Source organism: Chamaea fasciata, unplaced genomic scaffold, assembly GCF_029207755.1.
Source record: "Chamaea fasciata isolate MVZ Bird 193981 ecotype frontalis unplaced genomic scaffold, bChaFas1.0.hap1 SCAF_15, whole genome shotgun sequence".
In the NCBI taxonomy this organism is placed as follows: domain Eukaryota; kingdom Metazoa; phylum Chordata; class Aves; order Passeriformes; family Sylviidae; genus Chamaea; species Chamaea fasciata.
This window is the reverse complement of record NW_027094100.1, coordinates 10,470,801-10,496,062: the sequence shown is the minus strand read 5'-3', so window position 1 is coordinate 10,496,062 and position 25,262 is coordinate 10,470,801.

The following is a 25,262-nucleotide window of genomic DNA, read 5'->3' as shown; positions in this document are numbered from 1 at the left end:
TAAGAAAAATGGGTAAGAAAGGTTAAAAAACTTTTGTTGTCAATGTACTTGAGGAATTTTCATCCTTTTGCTTCACAAAGCATTGAGTTGTCCGGGTTTTGTGGGATTCAGTACTTTGTGGTTAACATTTGCTGTGATTGGTTGTGCCACTGTATAAAACCAAAAGGAAAGTTCATCTTTAAGATACATATTTTTAGCAGCTGACCCGTATGGTACAATCTGCTGTCCAAAATTCATTTTTGTGGCAATAGACTACAAAGAGAAGATTTTCTTTGTTAAGAAAAACCAAAACAAAACCAAAAAACCCAAAAACAAGCAAACAAAAAAACCTCATTTAAACTACATGCAACACAACTCTTCTCACCTCCTTAGTGGAGGAAACTCTTCAGTCAGAGAAATTCCTGTTTCTTTTTTCTTATCCCCCTACATATTTCTGCATTGCCATATTTATTCCCATTCTCTGTTCTTCACAGAGGTAATCTTCTGGCACATCAAACAAATACATTTTAAGGAGACTTGTTTTTTTTTCATGGAAAAAGTTCTTTAGTCAAGGGACATTGACCATAAGGATTTCTATTTCTTTAAACCTCAAAATGGAATAAAACTACTGAACAATGGCAAACAGCAAATACAATGAGGCTCTGAACAGATTTGTGGCTGGACCTTAATCATAAGAAAAAATAATGCTGGCACAAACTGAGGAAGACAAAGAGCTCATTTGCTGGTACTGCCTGGGCACAAGCTGCAAATGTGCTGCAAACCCTGGGGAGCTGGAGTGACAGGAGACCCCAGGAGCAGTTTGTTTACAGGAGATGACACCAACCTCCCTGGGTGGGTGGATGTTGGATTTACTCCAACCTGTGCATAGCTGAGAGTCCCAAAACCTCCTGGCAGCCTCCACAGGCCATGGTCCCTGCCTTCCCCACCCAGGGAAGGACTTGGGGTGTCCAGCAGCCCTCTCCCAGCACAGACACCACATAAATCCAGAAGGCACCTTGAAAACCCCAACCACGACCAAGGGAGGACAGATCCAACTAACCCACACCCAGGGGTGTTGATCCATCTGGTCCCGGAGCCTCCCCCAAAAAATCCTATTGCTTCCCTTTGAAGCTCAAAGACGGGGAAAACTGATTGCTGCCTTAGTCCTCACAGCAGCTTCACATCACACCCCTGCTTGAGGAAGCTGTGCTAAAACTGCTCCAACACTGTGTGCTACTTAAGAGATGCGTTTTGTCTGCCCCTTTTCCAGCATTTAAATCTCTGTTACCCAGCAGGTGCAGAATACTCAGGTCTGCATCAGCCCTCTGGTTTGCCTTTCCACGGAGTTATCAGCCCCAAACTGCAGCTGCACTACCTGTCTGGACTGAAATTAATCCAAATCTTCTGTGCGTCAGTGTGGGGGCAGAATTGCCTGTGCTCAGCAGGCTGCAAATGCACTCCCCAGTCATCCAGAGCTCTGCCTACAGCCAGCTCTAATTTTACTCTGTTTTGTTTATGCTGGAGTGGCTGGGTTGGTATTTTGTTCGTCCCTTCCACTTAATCTGCCTTTGTCTTTCTAATAACATCTCCTAATAATATTTTCGATCCTGATTTATTTATAGCCACTGCCCTTTTATTCAGGTATTACTGCTGAAAGTGTTCTAAAATTGAGTCCAATTACTGGGAAGGTGCCGGGGGTAAGCCACTTATTTGTGGGTTAGGTCTTATATTTGAAATACCATTGAGATGGATGGATGGATTTTCTGTGTTGCTCCTTCTCCTAGTCACACTGCAGTCTGGATGGGAAGGGATTGCAGTGGGGGGGCGAGCAGCGTGGGTGTGTGCCAGCATGTCTTTCTGAAAAACTTACAATCTCCAAGGAAAAGTGACTGATAGAGTGTCTTTATTTCCCTGACAGGTGGTACTTAGCATAGGGAAGTTGCATTGGACATGCTCAGTCCTTTCATGCTCCAATTAAAGGAAAAAAATGGTCAACAAAAAACACAGGGAGAAATCCATCCCAAAGATGCTTTAATGTGCCCATCTCAGTTTGCAAACACTGCTCCTTGTTTGTCCTTTTTTGTTTGTTTGTTTTGTTTTTGGGTTTTTTTGGGGTTGGTTTTTTTTTTTTTTTTTGTTTTTTTTTTTTTTTTTTTTTTTATGACAGATCTCCTCGAGAGATGTTGTAGCAATGTGACAGAACAAAGAGACATCTGTGACTTGGCGCTAAGGTAGGAAGGGAGCTTCACCTTGATCTCACATCCTGGGAGAAGCTAATTTCTCTTTCTCCTGCCACTGTGATCTGTTTATCTTAGAATTGTGAGCACGAGGCCAGTAATTTCTCCTTTAGTCCCAACACAAACTCTAATGAAGCTAAAATGAAACATTTGTTTAACCTCTGTTTGAGACCCTCCAGAGAAGCATTTTCAACACTCCCTCCAAGCTCTCAGTCTGTCCTCCCCACTGGAATATTTTTGCTTTTATTTTTCCTCTCCAATAAGCACCTCCTATTTCCTGACATTATTGGATATCATTACCTAGGAAGTCAGCACCTGGTCCCTATATAGGGAGGAAAATCAGCAGCAGAGCTGGATGAAAGAAGTAATTTTGCTTCATCTGTTGTACTTCAGAATGAAATATTTGGCATGAAATTAGGATTTAAAAAAATATGTATTTCTTTTTGAACACCAAATGTAGGCTACAAGAAAAATTAGCTTGCATGTAGAAATAATCATTGCATAGGAGCTTCATGTCTGCCAGTGTCAGTCAAAATGAATGAGACAACATATTTCTATAGAGCATCAATATTGCAAGTAGCAAAACAAGCCCAGAATTCCCGTGAAGTGAATCTCAGATTTTTTGTTACCACAGGTATTTAAGTCTCTCTTGAAAACCAACAACCAAAATAGTCCTTGCCGTGGGTTATACCAAAACCATTCTGCATGTGTAAAGTGTAGAAGAAATTAAAACTAAAAGGAAAAGAAAATAAAACAGCAGTTCTACAGATTCCTTGTGGACACTGAGGAGAAAATCCTGTGGGTGGAAAGCAGAGGAGGAAGAAATTTGGCAACACAGGGGAGGCCCCAGCAAATGGAGAATATGGTGATAGGAAGGGTTTCACATGGGAAAAAAAAAAAAAAGAAAAAAAAAAAAAAAAGAAGAAATATGTTGGGCTCCCAGACCTTTATGAGAAAGAACTGTACTCCAAGTTTATGGAAGAGTTTGGACTGAGTTAACACAGAGCCCCTCAAATAATTCTGGGGATTGGGAGCAGATATTGCAGGGCAGCAGTTGGACATTTTCAACACAGCTTCTAGGAGAGCAGAGCTCTTGTGACAAAATCATTGGAACAGCAACAGAGAGGAGAGGATTTGGTACAGATTCTACTACAGCCAACCATGAGAACCAGCAGGAGACACCTCTGAATGCAACCACTGCTGCAGAAGGAGCTGCAGTGATCAGCTGCCACCAAGGGATGGTTTATCCAGGGGTACCAATAGATTATCCAGGGCACCAATAATGGTTTATCCAGGGAACCAATGGTTTATCCAGGGGCACCAATGAATGGTTTATCCAGGAGTGCCAATGGTTTATTGAGAGGTACAAATGGTTTATCCAGGTTCATCCCTGAGCACCAGTGGATGGTTTATCCAGAGCAAATTCCCCACCTGAGGAATGCCTGGTGCTGGAGCACAGGATCAGCTCCTAGGCTGCTGTAGCACTGCATTTCTCCTCTCCATCACACTCCTCGCTGCAGGATCCTGCACTTCCAGGGCCCCATTTGATCCCTTCCCTTTGATAGGGGAGGGCTCCTCTCCACTAGTGTGAGGCAGAGGCAGCAGGGGATGTCTGCTCAGATCCCTGTGTGCACTGGTGACAGCCATCACACACCTCCAGGACTCTGTATTTCTTTCTTTTCTCTCCCTTCCCTGGTCCCTCCTTTCTTCCCCCATCACTGCCAGCCACTTCCAAACAAGAATTTTGTTTTCATTTACAACCCCTTTTCATCTGGATCCTTCATTTTCACTCAGATCCTTCCTTTCCCCATTTCTGTGATTTTCAGTGTGACAGAACGACACTTCTGACAAGCAACCTCCCCACCTCCCTTCATTCTGGGGATGCTTTTTCAGCCAATTAATCTAACATCATGTACCATTTAGCTTTGAGAGGCTGGTGTGACTCCTGAAGGAGACAAAATGTGCTGCTGGGAACAGAGGGGTGGGGGTGATGGAGAGGACCATGAGGAGGCTCCAAACTGTCTGAATTACTCATCGGGAGGGTGCCAACATGAAAGCCTGGAATATCTTCCTTCTCCATCTCCTTCCTCGCAGACTCCGCTGACACACGGCTGTCATTATGCCACAGAGCCATTTTGTTATGCGAGTGTGTGATGGGATGAGGGACAAAGCTCTGCTGAAATGCTCTCAAGTAGGGATTATGGATGTGTCTGTCAGGCTCCCTGACAATCCCTTCACTTAATTAGCAGGTAGGAACAATACTAAATACTGGCTGGGGAGGGATTGCTCTTCCCTTCTGAATATGCCTCTCTAAAAAGAATAGACTCGTTTTCAAGATCAAAATAAATAATTTGGTTTAAAAAAAAAAAAAAAGGAAAAATACACAAATCCAACGTTCTTTCACATCCCCTCCTTTCAGTAGCATTTTTGTCTCAATTTGAAATGTTTTATGCTTGAAACGTTGCTGAGTCACATGGAATAACATGCACAACATTCTAGAAATTGAGGCCAAATTTCTAACCCAACCATTCTACCTGAGTTCTGAAAGAATTTTGTTATTTTTCTTTGATTTTTTTCCCCCAAATTATCATTTCATTCAATTTTAACTTGTTCAGGAAAAAGCATCCTCAGCTTGCCCTCAGAACCTCCTGCCCTGTTTGGACTTCTAGATTGTGTTCCCAGATTCTGAATCTATAAAATTCACAAGGGTTAGAAATGCTCTCTTCCTGCTCTATTAAATAACATGATATTCCAATTCTACAGATTAATGCCTTCAGATTCATTAACTGTGATTTAAATTGTGGGACTCATCACTGCAAACATGCAGACAAAAAAGACACTGATTTCTTAGAACATCTTTTTCCCTCGGCAAAAAAAATTCAGTGTAAGAGCAGTGTTGGGTCACCACCTCGTCGATATTAGGCATGACAAGAACAGGGGGATTTTAGCAGCGCTCTCTTGGATGTCACAGTTGTTCAATGATCCAAATCTGATCACTCTGGGGAAGTTTCCCTGTAAGCAACAGTGTCTATAACCCCTCTGACTGCTGCCCTGTCTGTGAGCCTCTCTGCACCTCTGCTGCACAACTTCCCCTCGGTGTTTTGTTCGTATTCGCTCACAACAGACCACAGAGTGAAAAGCCTGAAGGAGTCTGTGCCACTGTGTAGGAAGGACCTTTAAAAAAGCAAATGCTGGCATGTGAGAAGATTTCACAGGCTGTGCTACAGTGGCATCAGCCTGTTGAGCTGTTAGCAGTTCCTAATATCAGCTCATCAAACACTGCTGTCTCTGGTTTAGAAATGACAAAAGATTCTGTACTCGGAGTGTGAATCTTGAGAGCAATTTGCTTCATTTGCAGATGGAATGCCCTCGCCCCTTGCACTGGAACAGGGAAATGGAGTCGGGAAACAGCTCTGAAGGATGCTGAGCGGGGATGTGTGCAACACTTTTAGGGCAAAAAAACCCAGTAAAAACCAAAAGTGACACTTTCCTGACAGCTTCACAAAAGAGGAAGGACAGAAAGTTAATCTTCACTCATGTGGCTTATGAGATTCAGCTCCAGCCCAAGGCAATTTGTTTTATTAAAAACAATTAACAATGCTGGCCAAAACCTTGCTGCAAAATCCAACAGAAGACTTTCCTCTTCTTATAATATGACATTCAATAAACAGAACAACAACAACAAAAAAACCCCAACAAGTAAGCTCTTCCCTTCTGTATTATTTTTGGCTTTTTGAAGGGGATTTAACACCAATCTTAAAATAAATATGCAAAAGTTTGATTATTTTTTGTGCACAACATTGTGAATCTGTCAAGTGGAATGAATGCCATGGCCTTTGCTCCCAGGTTCTTGAAATAACTGTCTGTGAGACTAAAGATGAGCCTGGGTGTCTCTGACACTTCTTTCATTACCCACTGAAAAAGAAAATAGATGTTGTGTAAACTAGAGCCTTGTGGGCGCTAATAGCAGATTCTCACATGGGATAAACATATGTTCAGTTTGCTCAGAGCAAGCAAATTTCTCATTTCACTACCAAAAAAATAGATAAAAGCCTTATTTTAACTGATGGAAATTTCACTGTAGGACACACTAGTAATTACTTGCAATATTCAGTTCTCTGCCCTTGGATGTTCAAGTGGGTGATGAGAAAAACAGTGTGGAATTCTGGCTATTTATTATCCACCTTGGAAAAACCTGTAAAAACATCCAAGGTTTTTTTGCCTTTTGTGAATTAAGATTCAATGTCAAATTGAAGATTGCTGAAAAACAAGGCACAAGTAAAACCTGAAAGGATCAGTGTTGAGTTGGAGAATAAGCCAAGGGAAGTCTGGGTGTGGATTCTTCTGTGCTAGAAGAGAAAAATGAGCTCACAAATCTCAGGAGAACATCCCGCCACCCGCTGCTGTAATTTCAAAGATGCCTTGATGTTTAACCTTCAAACTGCATTGCAACAGCTCTTTTCCCACACCAGCATTTTGGTTCCTGCATTTAAAACCAGCAAGTGAGAGGGAAAACAAACAGTGTAGGAAGAAAATACTCAGTTTTCTTTGGTAACTCTTGCAGAGTTTGGTCTGAAAATGATGGAGGATCTTTATTCCACAGAAAGGGGTGGCAGTTTCTCTCTGGGTCTTACAAGTTTTCAAATCACATCCCAGATTATCTCGACTTTCCTAGATAGCCTAGGGATTGGAAACCCTGCACCACTTGATGCTTATTTCTGAGAACACAGTGAAAGAGTTACAGGTGCCCTCATTCAGTGATGCTGCCCATAGGAGTGAGGTGGCTTAAGCCTCCAAATTGCTCCAGATTCCACAAACTCAGACAGACAACAGGTTCCAACATTTCCAGTACCTCAAGCCCTTGAAATTCCAACCCTGACATAAGTCTGGATCTATAAAGACCTTCCCCCAGTTCTTAATAGCCACTCTGTGGTGACTTTTGGCCTAAGCCTGACTTATGAATTCACATGGGCACAAAGCAAGAGACATTTAAGCATGATATGCTGTAAAACCAGAACTTTTCTATCCATGTGGCATAACTTTTTTTTTTTTTTTTAATCTCTGTGCAATTGGAAACAGTGGAAAATAAGAATTGATCATAAACAAGGTTGAAGTAAGGGTAGACTAGAGGGATTTGATACTATACCTAAAGCAAGATTTCATTACAGGCACTGAGAACCTGAAATACTTGTGCCAATGTTTTTGCCCTCCATGATTTATTTATGTGTTTTCTTACTACAGGAGTTTTGTCGCACACAGCAGAAACTGTGTGGCTGCCAGATTCCTCATGACACGAAACCAGCAGTGAATCAAACATCAGCACATCCTTCTCTCCCTGGCTTGGCTCATGGTCACACAGGAGGGCACCTCGCTTTGGCCATTTGGTGCCTTTGCTGTGTTCATCAGATTTTGGCACCAATCTCACATTTAGTTTTTCTCTCTCCCTCCATCCTCCCACAGTGTATTCCCTTTGTGAAACTCTGAGTTTTGGGTACAGGCCTGCCTCCACTACTTCTCCTGTCTTGGAGCGTTACTGAGTAGGAGGTACCAGTGGCTATTACTTTGTTACTGGAAGAGGTATCAGTAAGAGCTGTTTTGGGGGAAAATTTGATTGATTTTTAAAAAACAACAGAAGTACCTGAAACGCACTTTAGATACTTTCAGACAACTTTAGAGATTTTTCAGTGCTGTTGAAACCTGGGGACAAATAGAATAGATGTAGGACCTGAGCTAAGGATGATAAATCTTGGGTGAAGAATTCCTTGAGTTGTGAAAACAGTGAAGACCAGAGAAAATCAAAAGCCACTCCTAGCTGCCATTTTCAGTTTTCCTTTAGGAACCAATGCCTAGTTGGGCCATTCTGTCAGCTCACAATACATCACCACAGATCTCCTACCATCTTTTCCCTGCTGATACACATTTGGTCTTTAATCAGGGTTTTCCTTCCAGCTGCCACACACCTGTTACTGTAGGAGTGGAACAAGTTTGTAGGGCCAGGAAGAGTGAGAGTGGCATTGAAATAAAGGCTAAACAAAGATAACTGTGAACATGAAGCCCTCCAGTAGTAATTCCTAAATAACACACCAGGGAGGAGAAGGACAGATATGGAATAAACTGCGAAGAAGTCGGACAAGATTGTCACAGTTGAGTTGGGAAATATTCCTAGAGGACAGCTAAGTGAGAGGGAAGAAGGTGGGATACTCGAAGGGCAAATCAGGGAGGGCTGGATTCAACATTAGAGTGAGGTAGTTTGTTAGCCTGGCACAGCAAGATGCCGTGTAATCATGCAATGTGATTATTGATCTCTTCCCTTCACGCTGCTCAGTGCTGAAATGCCCTGAATACAAATGGGGGCTTTTAGTGGATTCCAGCTATTTGAAAGAAAAGTTTTGAATATACAGTCACTTCTGAACCACTCACATGACCACCCTGTGAGAGCAATACCTGCAGCCAAGAGGGGAAGGGGGAAGGGAAGGGAAGGGAAGGGAAGGGAAGGGAAGGGAAGGGAAGGGAAGGGAAGGGAAGGGAAGGGAAGGGAAGGGAAGGGAAGGGAAGGGAAGGGAAGGGAAGGGAAGGGAAGGGAAGGGAAGGGAAGGGAAGGGAAGGGAAGGGAAGGGAAGGGAAGGGAAGGGAAGGGAAGGGAAGGGAAGGGAAGGGAAGGGAAGGGAAGGGAAGGGAAGGGAAGGGAAGGGAAGGGAAGGGAAGGGAAGGGAAGGGAAGGGAAGGGAAGGGAAGGGAAGGGAAGGGAAGGGAAGGGAAGGGAAGGGAAGGGAAGGGAAGGGAAGGGAAGGGAAGGGAAGGGAAAAGAAACATATTTCTGTGTTTGGCATTTGCCTTTTATTCTGGCAGTACCATGTGCCCAAGTCCCCAGATCCTGTTCATGAGTGATGGAAAAGAAAATGCTTGATGGGTTCTGACATAGAGGGACCATCTGGGCAAGGTCTGAACTCAGAGTTGCTAAAACCACGAGGAAGTGAAATTCAAATATGATGCACCCCTGCCACTGCCACACACAGAGAATGACTTGAAAAGGCAGTGACAGCTCCAGCAAAGCTGTTTGCACAGCAGAACACTGGGATAGTCAGCCGAGGAAAATTGGGGTGGAAAGGATTGAGCTTCAAAGATGTACTACAGATCGACGATATGATTTTGAACATGTAATTTGTTCCTATCATTCATATGGATGCTGCACTAGTCCTGAGACACTCTGTGCATACAGATTCATAAAGAATGAATTATCTTTGTTGTGCCACAGTTAAGGATGCTGAAAGGCAAGATGGATATGAGTATATCAAAATGAGACAGGAGCCTGTGAAAGGTAGAATCTTCAGCCCCAGTCACTGACTAAATCACTACAAATAAAACCAGATTCTTCTGAGCCAATCCAGAGGTTCCTCTTTATTTCAGAGTAGCTTTGGTAACACTCTTGCAGAATCCAATATCCTCATCTTTCCCTTTCTGTCTCTGGTGATAGATTTTGCTACATTGACACACAGTTGGCATCAGCATTTTTCTCTGGAAAGATTTAACAAAACCGCTCATCCCTTGTTCTCCATTTCCTGTCCATAAAGCAGAGCTAACACTGCTTGCCCTTCTGAGTTCCTTTCTCATATCCTTTTTTTTTTTTTTTTTTTTGTTCAATAGTCTAGGGAAAAGATTTCCTCATTTCATGTCCTCTGCAGCATTTAAATATAAACTAAAAGCTACTCTTGGTAAAAAATGCAGCTTTAATGAAGAAAACAGCCTCTCTTTTGGAAAGTGACACAGTAAAGGTTTTCCTGTTTTGCAGTGTTTCAATAAAAAGTTTTGAGTGATAAATGCACATTTTTGAGGTCTTGAAGTACCAGCCTACCATTACATTTACCAAACCAGGCTGGGAACACAAAGTATTTTTGCAATCCAAGTCTTAACCTTCTATTCTTCCCTTCTTTCAAAAGGATTTTATGACTGCCATTCTCATGGGGAAACAGTCTGTGACCTTGTTTCTTAGATGACACTTCTCACAGAAATGGTTAAAACAGTTCAGAGAGTAAATTTTGTTGGTTTGGGTTTTTGTTTGTTTGTTTTTATGATTTCTACTCCTTTTAGAATGCAAATGCCTGGACATCACTTCAGTGAAGGCACTTGACAACAGCTAAATGGATGTCAGCTCATACATGAATTGTAGCATAATGAAAAGTTGGCTGCCACAAGATGATTTTGGGGGAATTCTATACTTCAGGGCTTTAAAAAATATTAACACCTTAAGAGTTACAGTTTCCAAACTGCTCCATTTCCTGTATTTTTCTTGAATGAAGAATGAGGAAAAAACCCCAAACTCTGGAAATATGAGCAAAAGCTTTTTTTGCCATGAGATCAGCCACACCACGAAATAAGCTCATAAAAAGGAGTGACATGCACCATAAATCTCAACTGCTTTATAGAAAATAAAGCGAAGTTGTCACAGGGGTGACATCACTGAGCACAGAGGAAATGCAAAAATCTTTGCAGAAATGTTGATTTCAGTATTAGGATTCTATGTAGATTAAAATGTTGTGGAAACTTTAGCCCAGCTCGAAGTCAGTGGCAGGGAAGGAGGGGATAAAGGAATAGGAAGTAGATAATATTTTTTTCCTTTTCAGTAGCAGTTAAGATCCAGAGAACCAGGTTAAAACCATCTCTGAGGATTCCTATTCCATCTGAACTGGTAAAACATTTGTCCATGAAGAGTCCAGTACAATTAAAATATCAACCACCTGAGCAGTTTTTGAATTTTCTTTGTCCATGAATCTACCTGGTTCAACTACAGACCACTAACTGCACCTATTGACCCACTAGTTTTAGTATCTGGTCCTAACAATCCAGGATTCTGGGTATGTTCCTTATCCACATCACCAAAAGGAGCTATTCCATCCCTATTTGTTTCTTCAGTCTCAACACTCAGGTGACTTGGGATGGTGAATGTGTTGTTTCCAGTTTGCTGAGGCTCCCAAACCAAGTGGAAAACTCAAAGGTTGAATATCTGGAAACACTGAATCCTGGAAAACACTGCTGCCAGCTCTTCAGTGAAACTCACCCATGGGTTGAACTGAGAACTGGGGCCTTTTGCACTTGAATCCCCAGCACTTGTTCGTTATTCTTTTTGCCACAGACAAAATATATATGGGTACCATGGGGATTATTTTAGTGTGTAAGATGTTATCTTCTCTCTTGCCAGCTGCTCTGCTGTTCACCCTTGATGAACATCCTCTGATGTTTATCTTTTTGATTTGCCTGCTGTTTATTTACAGATATAGATTTGCTTCCCTCCCCTTCCAAGTAACCTTTGGAGCAAAGCTCTCAGCAAGGGATAGCCTGGGGTGGCTGAGCACACAGACTTTTCTTCTCTGCTTGTTTAGTTGGGAAGTGGCAAAGAAAGAACAGACCAAAGGTCAGCTCAGTTTACACAGCCTAAATACAGTATTATTTATCAACATCTCCTCTGAAGCCGTCCACAAAGCTTCTCAAGTCATGCCTACCTTAGGGATGGGACTGCTAGAAGAATAGTAACGCTGAGATTACAAGGAAAAGAGGAAGAACAAGGAAAGGAAGGAGGCAATGGCAGCAGAGGAATATAGAGTGCCAAAATATTAATCAAAGGTTTAATAATTGATTCACAAATTGAGACAAAGTACTTTTCTATCTGGAGGGACAGAATGGCCACTGAGATAAGCAGACACCAAGAGAAATAAAACCAATAAAGGTAAGTTATTTGGCCTTGGAGTTTGTTACATATTCTCTTGTAAATCACAGGTTCTTTTTCGAAAATCTGAAAGAGTCAGGACAGCATGGAGCTACATATTACATTTTTTAGAAAATCTGCAGGCACGTTGGGAGAGGCTGGAAGGGAAATTCAGAGTAGTGACATGTTAAAGTGGATAAATACAAAAAATCTAGCCCTGGCTTTTGGCAAGTGTAGGAGACATTTGTAAATCTGAAGAATGAGAAAGGGAGGAATTGGTCAAAGCCACAGATGAATTCACAGACAAACATTTGATCAACTCCTAGAAGAAATATCCAGAGATTTTTAAACATAAACTTATTTTGACCCCAAGGAATAAATTTCTGGAACTGAGGGAAGGACAGTTCTGTGCTTGCCAAGCTCTTCCATTATTTACTGACCAGGCCTTCTCACTGCTGGACAGTTGGACTTGACCATTTGGAGATTCAGTCTCACCCACTTCTTACTCTACATTGTTTTTAATCTGGGGAATAGAGAAAGGACTTCATAACACAGCTCAACGTGTCACTTACACCAAAATATTATAACCAAAAAATGTAATTTTTAATAGCCACTGAACTGTGAAATATGTGCTCACTGGAATGTGCACCACTGGATATGCCCAGGAGAGATTTGCTGGCATAGCTCCCTGTGCTGGAATCTAACACCAATACATGTACAGTTTTGCATTACATCCATTTCTAAAGAACATGTAGGCAAGCAAAAACTCAATATCACAGTAATTGTTCTGGATATCCCCCAGTAATGTTGACAGAAGATTCCTCACTATGTGGCAGGAAGGAAAAGGGAACCCTTTTGTTGCTGGGTACTGGAGCTGAACAAATTATTTCCAATGAATAATTTAGCTGACTAAATGAGATGTTTTCTGCCTGCTGTAGACCAACAATCCCTCTCATACATACAAACTTTAGTATTTGAACATCAGACAACTCCCCTGAGTGTGGGGTGCCCATGAGCTGGTGGGGAGCAGCTCTCTGGCAGAAGCAGCTTTCACTGGCTGAGTCCTCTATGAGGCCAACACAGCTTGGCTGAAGGACAAAAGTCTTCCCACCACATTCACAGGGGACTCCTTTACACCAGCAGGTAGGATTGGGGTTGGGGAGTGATTTTCATGAACACTGTTCTGGATGGCTGAGCCTTCACAGCACTTCCAGCTTGCACATGTATAATTCAAGCCCTGTGAATACCAGCTGTGACAGGCTGGGTAACTATTTGCAAAGAATCATATTTTATTGAGAAATGGTGATCTATTTTGATCCATCTGTACATTTTGATACGTTGCCAAATGAAGAATCAGGGCCGGTCAAAAACATAAACCAAAGGTCTGGGCCAAGGCCCAATATTGGCATATATTTGAGACGGTTTAACTAACTACATGATAGTGATAATGTCTAGAAGTGCCTGAAGAACCAAACTCTGAAGTGGGACTGGGTCTTTGACTTCAGCAAGCCAAGGCTGGAGATGATGTGGAGGGTGGCAGTGCTGTTCCTGAGCTCAGCAGGGGAGCAGTGGAGGTGACAGGCAGCCCCTGAGGGTCACAGGGACTCCGCAGGTCACAGCAGTGCCCTGGGGCTGTCTGACAGCTCTGGCAGCTCATGCACACATCGGCTGGGAATTTCTGGCTGGGGCAGAGAAGCAAGATGAGAGAGGGATGTGGTGGAGGACAGTGACTCAGGCTGCCATGTTTGGGGTGCAGGCAGAAGCACAGACATGAGTCACTCATCACGCCAGGCAGGAAGGGCCAGCCTTCTATCCACAAGATTAATTTGAGACTGGCTGATTTCCAAGAGGAAATCAGACGGAGGGATGCAGGAGGCAGTGTTTCTAACAAGAGAGATATTTAAGCACATGTGAGATGGGAAAATTAACCAGAAAGACCCAGTATCAATGAAGAGAGAGTTACTTTGGAGAGGGAAAGGAAATGAGGAGGAGGCACAGCCCAGCAAAACTGCTTAAGGTTTGTGAATATAAAATTCAGTTTGTTGTGTTTGTAATTTCTTCTTCCCCAATGAAACTATTGAAATCCTTCACATGTTGGAGCTGAGGGACCTCTTTACAAACATCCAAGAGACAAGAAACGTTGGAGGATGATTTCTGGAATATTGCCTTCGTGTAGGGACACAAAACATACAGCTGCCATGAGACCAAAGAAGAGAGGAAGGCAAGGAAATGCAAAGACAAAGACAAGAAGTAACCATGCTAATCCTCTTTCTGTGTCTGTTAAGATGGTCTGTTTGTCTCTGTTAACTGGGTTCTCCTTTTGTCGATGCTACACTGGGCTGATTCACTCCAAGGCTATTCCAACAACCTTCTGCCTCTTGCAGGAGACCCAAAATGTGAGGCTGAGGCTCAGCCTAACTCTGCTCCTCTCTGAAGACGACACTCCCACTATCACCAAGCTGCAGGAGGGAAAAGGTGGTGCAGTCTGATTGTTACCATACCTACAGCCACAGAGAGGAGCAAACAGAAGGAAATCTGCCACAACCTTGAGAACTTCATTTAAGTTCTCTGCAGCCACTTTGCTTCATCTACAAAACAGCATTTATGAATTTTCCCTGCTTTCTAAAGACATTCTGAAGGTGTAGTTCAGCTGAAGACAGTGACTTGAAGAGGAGTGTGTTTTCACTCTGTCAAACATTATAATTTCCTATAAACTGTAGTTTCGGGAGTTTTAAAATCTTGCTCACAATGCATTGACTGAAAGTCTGATTAAGTATTCGGTGAAGAGTGCAGTGACTTCTCTTCAGAGCATGTTTTTATTGGAACATCAGAACTATTATAGCTGTCTAAGTAATATATAGGTTTGACATATATGGTATCATTAAGGATTTACATCTTAGTAATGGATTGAGAGCACATACTTTCTGGACTCTCTTGTCACTATTATTACACTGAAAAAAATCCCCTAGTGATTTGTTTACATTTGTTAATGCAGATTTTAAAAGATACTGATGCACTAGACTAAGTAATTTCATTGCTTGACACAAAGAGATTTCCTCCATTTCTTTAATGCTCTAACTGTAATGATTTTTTCCTAAGGACTGAGGATTACAAAAATTCTCCCTACAGACAAATTAATATTTATTTTAACCAGGTATTTTCAGGCTTTCATTTATTATCTGAAGCAGTCTGTGGTGGGTGTCACAGGTACTGCAAAGTGAGTATTCCAGTCATTAATGACTGGCAGCCTCCAGCAGCTGTGAGCTGGTGACAAGGTCTTGGTGTTCCCCCAGGTCCCTGCAGCTGAATCTAAGCAACAGAACAGAGAGAAAGGGTTAAGATATTCCAGGGTGTTAAAAATCCCTTCTGGGTTCCATCCCTGGTTGAAATGCAGTTCAGCTGGTGGAAATTCAACAAGAATTGACTGATGACCTCTGTCCAACCAACCATATATTATCCATCTCTGACATAAGCAAATCACTTTGCAAGACATTTCCATCTGTCTCCATTCAGCTCCTGCCCTTGCAGCTCCGTGTCTCTGCAGCAGACTCTGCATCCCAGCTCTCCAAGATGAGGCATCAGGATGCGCCAAACACCCCCCTTCTGCCAGGATGATGATGTTGCATCTTTTCTCTGACCTCTGTCCCACAGCAAAGGGGTGTCTGAGCCCTCTGACTGACCACACCACACAAAAAACTGTTGTCTCTCATTTCCTGCTTCTTTCAGTGATTGAGGGGCAAAGCCCTTTCAAAGCAGCTCCTGTTTCTGCTCCTCTCCCAGCAGCCTCCTAGGAGCAGGTTATTGTAACACCTTGCTCACACACTCACACAGAGCCTGGGACGTTTTCCTGCTCAAGGGAGAACCATTCAAGAGATTAATCTGTTATGACACGGATTTTGTTCAATAATAGCTATGAAAACACGGCAGGAAGTGGGAGAAAGAGAAAGAATAGCTTGACTTGTGGTCATTTTTCTTTTGTGGAACTTCTTAATTCCACTATAAGATACATTTTACATTGAGGAATGATTTAGTTTCCACTTCAAACTTCGGGTCTCTGAACATGTAGCTAACTCTGGGAGCCAGTGCTTCTTTCTTCTCTATTGCTCTCACCTCTCCCCATTCCTTCTCACAGTGTCCGAAGGACATAATATGGTTATAATGGGGAAAAAAACCTCACAGTAAATGATACGAAGCTGCAGAACTTTTCCATGAAACATTTTATATCTGATTTTTTTTTTACACAGCAGCAATTTGAAAGCTAAATGGAACTGCAGTGCAAAGCCACAAAGCTATTTTTCTTTTAAAATATCCTTATCATGCTCTACACTTGACAGCACCCTGGTTGGGTACAGGTCCTGGAGTGCCAGAGGAACCAAACCTGCTGGCACGGATCCAGGTGGGAGATCAAGCATTGGGGAATAAATGTGCCCAGCTCTCTTGGATCTCCAGAAACTCAGGTCAAGTTTAATGTTCACTGTCACAGGTATGTAAAGATGAAGACTGATAACAAAAGAAGCTCAAAGTCAGGGCTGCTGTGCCCATTTGCATAGTTACACCTGGAGGTGAAGCAGCTTTTCTGGATCTGAGACTGACACCCCCACAAAGCACAGCCTTCCTATATTGTCCTCTGCTATTGTAGCTGCCCCAGACACAAACTAAAAGCAGAAAAGCCATAAGGGGACCATTCCAGCAGATATTCTAGGCTGTAGGATAAAAAAAAGATCCACATCCCAGTCCCAATACTGCTAAAAGATTTCCACACAGCTGGGCTGCAGCTGCCTTGCCTCTTGTCTTTATAATTAGGCATCAGCTTGTCTGCAAAATGCTACAGCTCCCCAGAGAATTGGAGATGGGTCTGTTTGTCTCCAAAAAGGCACCAGGCTGACATTAGGCAACCAGCAACACCAAACTTTATCTGTCTGCTCGGTGAACAGGAGAGGTTGTTCCTCCTCAGAGGGTCTCCCACCAGCAGCCCAGAGCTCTCCATCCGTGGGCAGGGTGCCAGGCTGACTGCCACAACTTCCCTTGGAGTCCAGTTTTCCAGTGGGCAGACTGCCATCAGCACAGACTGAGCTCCCCAGCTCGGGCTTTGCTGAGCATGACCTGTCAAAACACGGTGCCAAGCTGGTAGGAAGAGGTTTGTTTGCTAAGAGTGATGCTGCACTGAAATCTTCTGTGGGCTGGAGATGGGATGGGACAGGTGAAATCCTCTAAGCAAACAAGGATATGTTATAGCTTAAACCTTAGAGCGCCTAAAGGGGGTCTAAAACCAGGCTGGAGAGGGACTTTTTACAAGGGCATGCAGTGACAAGACAAAAGGGAATGGGTTTAAAATGAAGGAGGGCAGATTTAGATTAGATATTAGGAAGAAATTCTTCCCTGTGAGGGTGGTGAGGCCCTGGCACAGGGTGTCCAGAGAAGCTGTGGCTGCCCCATCCCTGGAGTGCCCAAAGTTGGATTGGATGGAGCTTGGAGCAACCTGGGATAGTGGAAGGTGTCCCTGCCTGTGGCAGGGGGTTGGAAACAGATGATCTTTGGGGTCCCTTCCAAGACAAACCTTTCCAGGATTCTGTGGAACCTGGCAGAATGTGAACTTGCTGCAGAAGCAATCGCCATCTTCCACCTCCTTTCATATGGACTCAATGACCTTAGAGGTCTTTTACAGCCAAAACCATTCCATGGGGTTTTTTCTGGTCATGCAAAAAGGAATAGAAATTCATGTGAGAAGGAATACTAAATTTAAGTAAATATACTGCAAGAAGACCTTTTAGTTCTGCCTGTTGACAATACTCAAATCAGAAGATCTAAAGCTGCTTGTTACAGAGCAGGATAATCTCAGCAGGCCTAACAGAATAAAAATTCATTTCTGCCAGTACACTGAGAATGGATCAGGATAAACATGGCAAGGAGATCTTAAAATAAAAAAAGTGCCATAACTTCTAGCTTCAGGATAGGGAGGAGGGGAAGATTAAATACTTTCATTAAATTAACTCTCATCTGAATGAGGCTTTTGTTTCATTTCTAAAAGAAACTTGTTTCTTTGTTGTCATTTTCTTCTTGACTGGTAAATATAATGCAGAATTCCAGAAGCCTCATTTCTAAACAAATGTAATCAATTTCACAGAGCACTGAGACAAATCAATATGGAAGGAGTCAGAAAACCAAACAAAAGCAAAGAGAGAAAAATATTACCCTATTTGTATGTTCATAATACATGGGAGAAAAAGATATTTAAAATTACAGAGCTAATTTCTAAAGCAGCAAACATCACTAGTCAGTGATAAAAAACAGTAAACTATCTCAGCTGAAAAATACCACGAGCCTGTGATGATTGTAACAGCCCATGTGATGGTCATTATTGTCTGCAGTACAGAAACATGAACAATTTCGCCTTCTTTTTGTTCTTTTTCAATTTGTCATTAGCAGAGAGAAAGAGACCAGAGAAGTAATTATTGCCCAATTAACCCCTGTAATGTTATATGACATTTCAGCTCCATTTGCAGCTTCAAAGTTGCATTTTATAGCCTGGTGACTCTTTAGAATGGTATCAAGACTTTGCTGAAACACGCAATATCTGCCTGGACTGGCAGCTGCAAGATGCATAAAATCAACATTAAACTGGCTTCAGCCTGCAGAGCCATGGCTCAGTCTGGCTACGTCATCAGGAAGAAAAGATACTACATCACAAGTGGAAAAAACCATAAAACATCGTCCTTTTTTTCTTTTTTTTTCCCTTAAGATTCCTCCTGCCTCCACTCCAGGAAGTCTCATCTTTGCCCAGAAAGCACAAGCTCACCAGCCAGCTGAGAGCCCACACACTTTTCAGTGCATTTTAGCAGGGTAGGAGCAGGCTTGGATATCTTTGAAAGAGGTGTGTTTCCTGTTCTCTGTTATTAAACCCTAAATCAGTTTTTTCATAAAATTCATAGTGAATTCATTTTCTCAGCTGTAAGTGAGGAAACAATGTGGATGGAATATAGAAAAAAAAAAACCCAAACCAGAACTGGAATAGAACTCTGTTCTTTTGACATTGTGTTCAATGAATCTGAAGGTAAGGAAAGCAGTACATGTCCACTATTGCAAAAGGAGAAAAATTATAGGAGCTAACTACAATTTGTGACAGCTTTTGGGGTAGGAATATCCCTTCTGACTCACTGGGAAATAGAAAAATCAAATCACCCTTAAAAAAAAAAAAAGCCATAAAGTTCTATCTCAGCACGGAATACAAAGGCTGAAATTAAACCAAATATTAATCAGCTCACCCATAATTCTTATTTCAGTACTAGAGGGCCAGAAGGAAACATCCAGCAAAAAAAGTTAATATTCATCTGGAGACATATTAAATGAAAATAACCACAAAGTCAACAAACTTCAGCTCATAAAAAGTTGCATGCACATTTTTATTCTGCCATCAACTCTGCTTTACCTTTGGGCCATTTCATATCTGCTTGAGTTATAACTAGTGTAATAAATGGGGTTTTAGGCAGCATATTTCCATGCAAATTTACATTGTCAAATTACTATTCTTATTCCAACTCCATCATAGATGAAAAAAATAAATTGAAGGATGTGTAAAAAAAAATCCTCATGATAAAAAAATGAATGTTTTCAATAGATTTATCCTTTGAAACATTACTTTTCACTCTCACAGAACAGAAGTGTATAAAATTTAATAGGAGTAGAACCAAAAGGCTTCTAGAGAAATTCCACTAAAGACCTTGTAAAAGTAACCTTGTTTAGAGAAGTTTTGTTCCACTATTAAAAAAAAATTAAAATCAACAGAGTCCGAGTGATTGATTTTTATTGACTGTTTTTGAAAGGTGATCATTACCATCCAGTTCTCCCTCCATGCTAAATTCATGCAAATCGAATTAATTGTCGAACACAGTGCTTTCGTTTGGAAAATTCCAACATTCAAATTCAGCTAAAATTCAAGTGAGACATGTGTTTAACTGCACTTTTTAAAAGAGAACCCACAGTGAATCCCCAGGCCCTGCGTAGGTGCCCAAACTCTACCAGCACTGGGAGGCTTCACTGAATCCCAGCCCTGGGAAGCTGTGGAGGAGAGGCACAATGCAGGAGCTGAATATGGAAATTTTTCCTGTGTTTGCACCATTCTCCCACTTTTTCAAAAAGGAGGAAAATTTCAATGCATTCTTTTTGCAACCCCTGATAGTATGAAAAAGCCTTTGCAGCATGTGTAGCCAGTTGGCTGGAGGAGCTGGCTGAGAAAACCCAGCCTGGTAATTTTGCCTATAGTAAATGCTGACAGAAATTTCTCTGATACTGTTCCACCGCAGCTGCCTCATTGTTCTGTTTTAACGTAATCAGCACAGTAAGGAGGAAGAAAGGAGCGTTAATTTTATATCAAAAAAACTTTAATTGAGTCTTTCATGCTTCAGTACTGTATGATAAATGCATATCATGGTCTGTGAGTTAGTTCTGGTTGGGATAACGTGGTGTGTCACAACTTGTCTCAGGAACATTCTAGTACTTTCAGCTTTGTGTCGCCGTCTTGCTGCCTAAGAAGAGCCCCTGAGACACCCCCAAACTCCTCTGCAGGAGTCCCTGAGGAATCGCAAGTAACAAAAGAGGCTCCTGGGTAAGGGTGAGGCTTCTCAAAATAACTTGTAGGGGTCAAGGTGGCTCGAGGTCCCTCTCACTGTAAAATGATGATCCAGAGGGAAATTAACTTCCAACCAGGGGTACATCAGAGGCACTCAGTGCACAGAGGTGAGCCATGGCACCACTGACACGGACCTTTCAAAGACACTGATGGACCAGCCTGAAATCCCCCATGAGGAAAACACAGCAGATCTCATCACCAAACCCTCATGGTTCTGTTTTCCAGTTCTCATAAGAGTGAAGCTCCTGGTAAAGGAATGAATATTCTTAACCTCTGTCTTCACGTGTTACAGACGTGGTGCATTAACACAGGGGGATTTTGAGATGTTCACCTGGCTTACAGACAGAAAACATGTAACCCCTTAAAAGAGGAAAAACTTTATTCAAAATATGCACTAAGCAGTGTAGCCACTTCTTCCTCCTTCCCAGACCCCCCTTGTTTTGTTTATACCAATTTTAAATAGGAGATGCTCAGATGACATTTAATTCTTAGATTTTATGAGTGAAAAGAAATATTCTCCCTGGTTAAATTCTAATTTTCTCACACAGCTTGTACAAGACTCACAGACATGGCAGTAACATGGATGAAGGTCATGGTGCCTATTCCCCATGTCTCAAGGTGCAGCATATTAGACTTAAAATCATGTCTCGACTCTCCTTAAAATATTCCAAGGCTGGGTACTACAGATGATCCCCTACAGGTTTAATTAACATTCCAGTTAATTTTTTTTTTTTTTTTAGAACTTCTTAATGTCTTTTTTTCCATGATAACTTGTCCCCACCCAATCAAATATACAAAAGAGTTTATCCTCCTCCATGCTTTTTTGGTGTCATCTTTGTGCATTCTCTTTCTCTAGAAGATGGGCAGCCTCAGCTCTTCTCATCTTTCTGGTTGCTAGATCTCCAATCACTTAACACTAGTTAATTCTCATTCTTTGTAAAATATGGAAGTTCAAGTCAGGAGATTGTTCTCAACATTCCAAATCAAACCAGAATGAAAATTCTGTGGTAATGCTACATTTTGTGCTCCTTTTTTTTGCTTACTCGAAGAGTCAAGACTAATCAGTTAAGGTATCAGCAATGTAACAGCCAAAAAGCCCCTGTCACTGATGTTTATTATTAGACCTGGACAAAAGGAATAATTTATCTCAATAGTTTCATATTTGTCTGTTTCATTAATTGAGCTAATTTGTTGCAAATAGTTCTCGGTTGTTAGCATATTCCCAAGAACATTGTGGCAAGTATTAATTACTTCAAATTCAATTTGCTTTGCTTGATTGACCATCAAGGTCACAGAACTCTGTGGCTTTGTGTTTGAAAGAGGGCAAAGAAGTCTCAAAGAAACTTCTCAAAGAGATGGAAGTTTGCTTTGTCCAAATATCCTGCAATCATCAAAACTTTGTTCTTTCCAGAATTATGCCTACAAGCAATCATTGCTGGAACAATTACAGAAAATGGGCAGTGGAAAATGAAACAAAGTGAGAAAAATTCTCTTCCTTCCCTTCACTATGCAAAGACAGATCCCCTTCCTGTAGTCGTCTCCCAAACGAGCTCAGGATCTCCCAGCACACAAACAGGTACATTTTGATGGGAAAATTATGAAGCCAAGGAGTAAAGTGGAACAAAGGGAACAGCTGCTGCCAGTCAAGGCTGGAGAAGAGAATCAGAAGTAACATGGAATTTGTAAATTTAGCAAATCTATTCTGAGAATTGGGAATGATGAATCATTCCCCGCCTCCCTAACTTCCGACACGCCTTGAGAGAAAGTTCATCTGGCTTAACTCTGGCCCTCCATTGTCTCTTAGCCAAAAGAAGCCCCCAAGCGCTGTGTTTCCAAAGGTGAGACCCTGGACTAAAGGTCTAAATACACATATTAAGCTGTTGTTTTTACCTTTCAGTCCTTTTTATTAATTAGTCAATTTTGCCTATACTGTAACAAGCTTGTTTCTTTAATTGTCCTTACAGTTTTAACTTTCCAGCCCGGAAAAGACTCATTAGGAATATTCAGCAGGAAAACTGAGCAGTTGGACCCATAACTGGTTCAACTGAGCAGCCCGGTGCAGCCAAGTGGTGCTGAGCAAGTGCAGCCTCCACCAGTGGTGTTGGAAAACTCCAGCCCTGCATGGAGAGCAGCCCAGGAAAGCAGACAAGGATTAGATTTCACCACTGAGAAGAAGTGGTTCAGCTCCCGTTATCCACCTCTGTTTTTTTACCCCATCTCTTGTTTGCCTTGCTTAGCCTCTACTTAGATTGATGATTGCCTTGTTTTTCTTACCCTTCCCATACAATTTCCCTAACATTCTTGGAGGTGCCCTTTTCCTGCAAGCCCCATTGTCTTCAGTGTCTCTCCCTTTTCTGTATCTGCTCTTTTCAACCTCCTTTCTCCTCCTTTCTCCCTAACCCTTTTTTATCCTTTTGCCTTCTCTTCTAGCACTTCCCTGCCCTGCAACCTACCACTTTCTGCTCAAAAGGGAAACTGTAAATCGATAGCCTGCACTGTGGAATTGCTGTCTTTTCCACTTTGTTTAAATGCTTCCCTCATAAGAATCAATTCAAAATTCCACCATCTCAGCCAGAAAGGAGGAAAAGTGCATTCAAGCACTTTTTTTACATGCAGTGGCCCACACAGAGCTCCAGTGCCTGTCCACATCCAGACACACACAGCCCAGTGGCACCTGAAAATACAGGTGGTATGTCAAAAATCACACTGTCATCTCTTTTGAGGTTTTTGTCTCCTTTCAGTGTCAAGGGAGCCAGCAGAAAAGAAAACTAGCATTTTGCTCTTCCCATTTTGCATTTTATGCTCCTCAGAGCAGGGAATTTTCCCAACAGAATGTTGTGTCAGATGACAGAAATTATAATTTGTCACACAGCAATGTTGATTTAAATTACCCCACAAAACAACTAGAAAGTCAAGCTCTGAACCTACCACTCAAATCCTCGTTGACAGACACGTTTGACCACAGCAATGCCAGGAAGAAGTTTTATTTTGGTCAGGGAATGGATATTCCTGTACTGACCCACAGTCCTGCTCCAGCTGGAGGATGCAGCAGCAGCTCAGCAGTGGAGCCCAGGCAGGGCAGGAGCCAGCACTGATCACAGGAGCCCCATCCTGGTCCTTGCAGCACATCTCCAATTACCCAAAATACACTCCAGGTAGTGCTGATTCAACCAGCAGTCATAAAAGCAGAAAGGAATTTGGCTAAAAAAGTCAGCGCCTGTGACGGCAGCGGGGAATGAACAGATTTATGTTCATAATGCATTAGGCAACCTGTGAAGACATCTCACCTATTTTTAGTGAAAGAAGGAGCCCACAACACCTGGGGTCCAGCTGAGACTCTTCAGAAAAGTGCCAGTTTGGGGTGGGACTAATCTGACTCCTTGTCCTTGCAACAGGGCAAATATGAGTCAGTGTGTTGTTAGTGAAGGACAAGCCGTGCTCCACTGGAGAAAAAATTTTCCTTTTCAGGAGAAATCGGTGCTCTTAGGTTAGAATTTCTCATGGCAGAAGCCTCTGTGATCCTGAAGCCCAGGTGCATGTGGCACAATAATTTGATGCACTCTGTAAGAAAAACATCCAGTTGCTCTTTGGTGCTCAGGCTAAATTCTGCTTGGTCCTTTGATGGCAAATGAGAGGCATAAATCAATGGCAGCTGATCAGTAATTATACAAAATTACAGTATGCTTTTGTGGTGTTTTTGAAAGAAAGTGTCATTTTGCTACTCAGCCTGACTAATTTCTGGCTCACATTGAATCATTGTGCCATGTTTGCAACTCATTAAAGCCACACTCACATCTCTCACCACTTTGCCTTGCTGATGACAAGGGGGAGAAATGATTCTTTCTCCAGGCTTCTGCAGTACCCTGTGACTGGCCTTGAGGTGACAGGGTTTTATCAGGAAAAGCCAGCCCTGCAGGCTGGGCTGACAGCTCACAGCTCACCCTGCAAGGGAAGCCAGGTCCTTTACTCAGCTGCTCAAATTGCCACACCAGGGTCAGGCTTGAGGAAGGACACTGAGGCTTTAAAGCCTCCTTAGGCTCTTCAGTCCCTGTCCTGTTTCTTGTAGTCCAACCAGACTCCAGGAGTCTGGAGCTGGAGCACAAACCCACACATACACACACAAATCTGCACTCCATAAAATGCTCCTACGGTGAAAATCCATTTAAATACTTTTTGGTTGGTTGGTTGGAGGATTTTTTTTTTGGTCAAACAGTCTGTGCTGAGCTAAGAATTACTTACAACATACCTATACTTATATCCCCTTTGGAAAAAACTGACTGAGACCTGATTTTTTTTCTGTTTGTTTCTGTTCCATTTTGTCCTGGTTTAGGGCAAATTTGGGAGGAAACTTCCAAAGGGGTCCCTCTAGAAAGCAAATTCAAGTGACCCCTTCCCCTCTGGTTCTGGAAAAGATTTCCCTGGAGAAAAGTGGAAAAATTCTGTTTATTTAACAAGAAAAGTATCCACAAGCTTAAAAAATAAATAATTTTAAACAATAAGACCTGTCACTATTCTGAAGAGATGGCAAATTCAGAAAGTCTTTTTGTGGGGAGTAGCTCAGCTCACTGAGTCTCCTATCAGTCCCTACTGCACTGGAGAATGCCATCCTGGGCCCTGGTGGGCCACAGGTGTGAGCTCCCTGTGTTTTTCTGGGTTTTCAGTCCAGAGCGGGGCTGATCAGTTCCAAGAAAAATAAAAAACTACAGTCCAGGAAACTTCT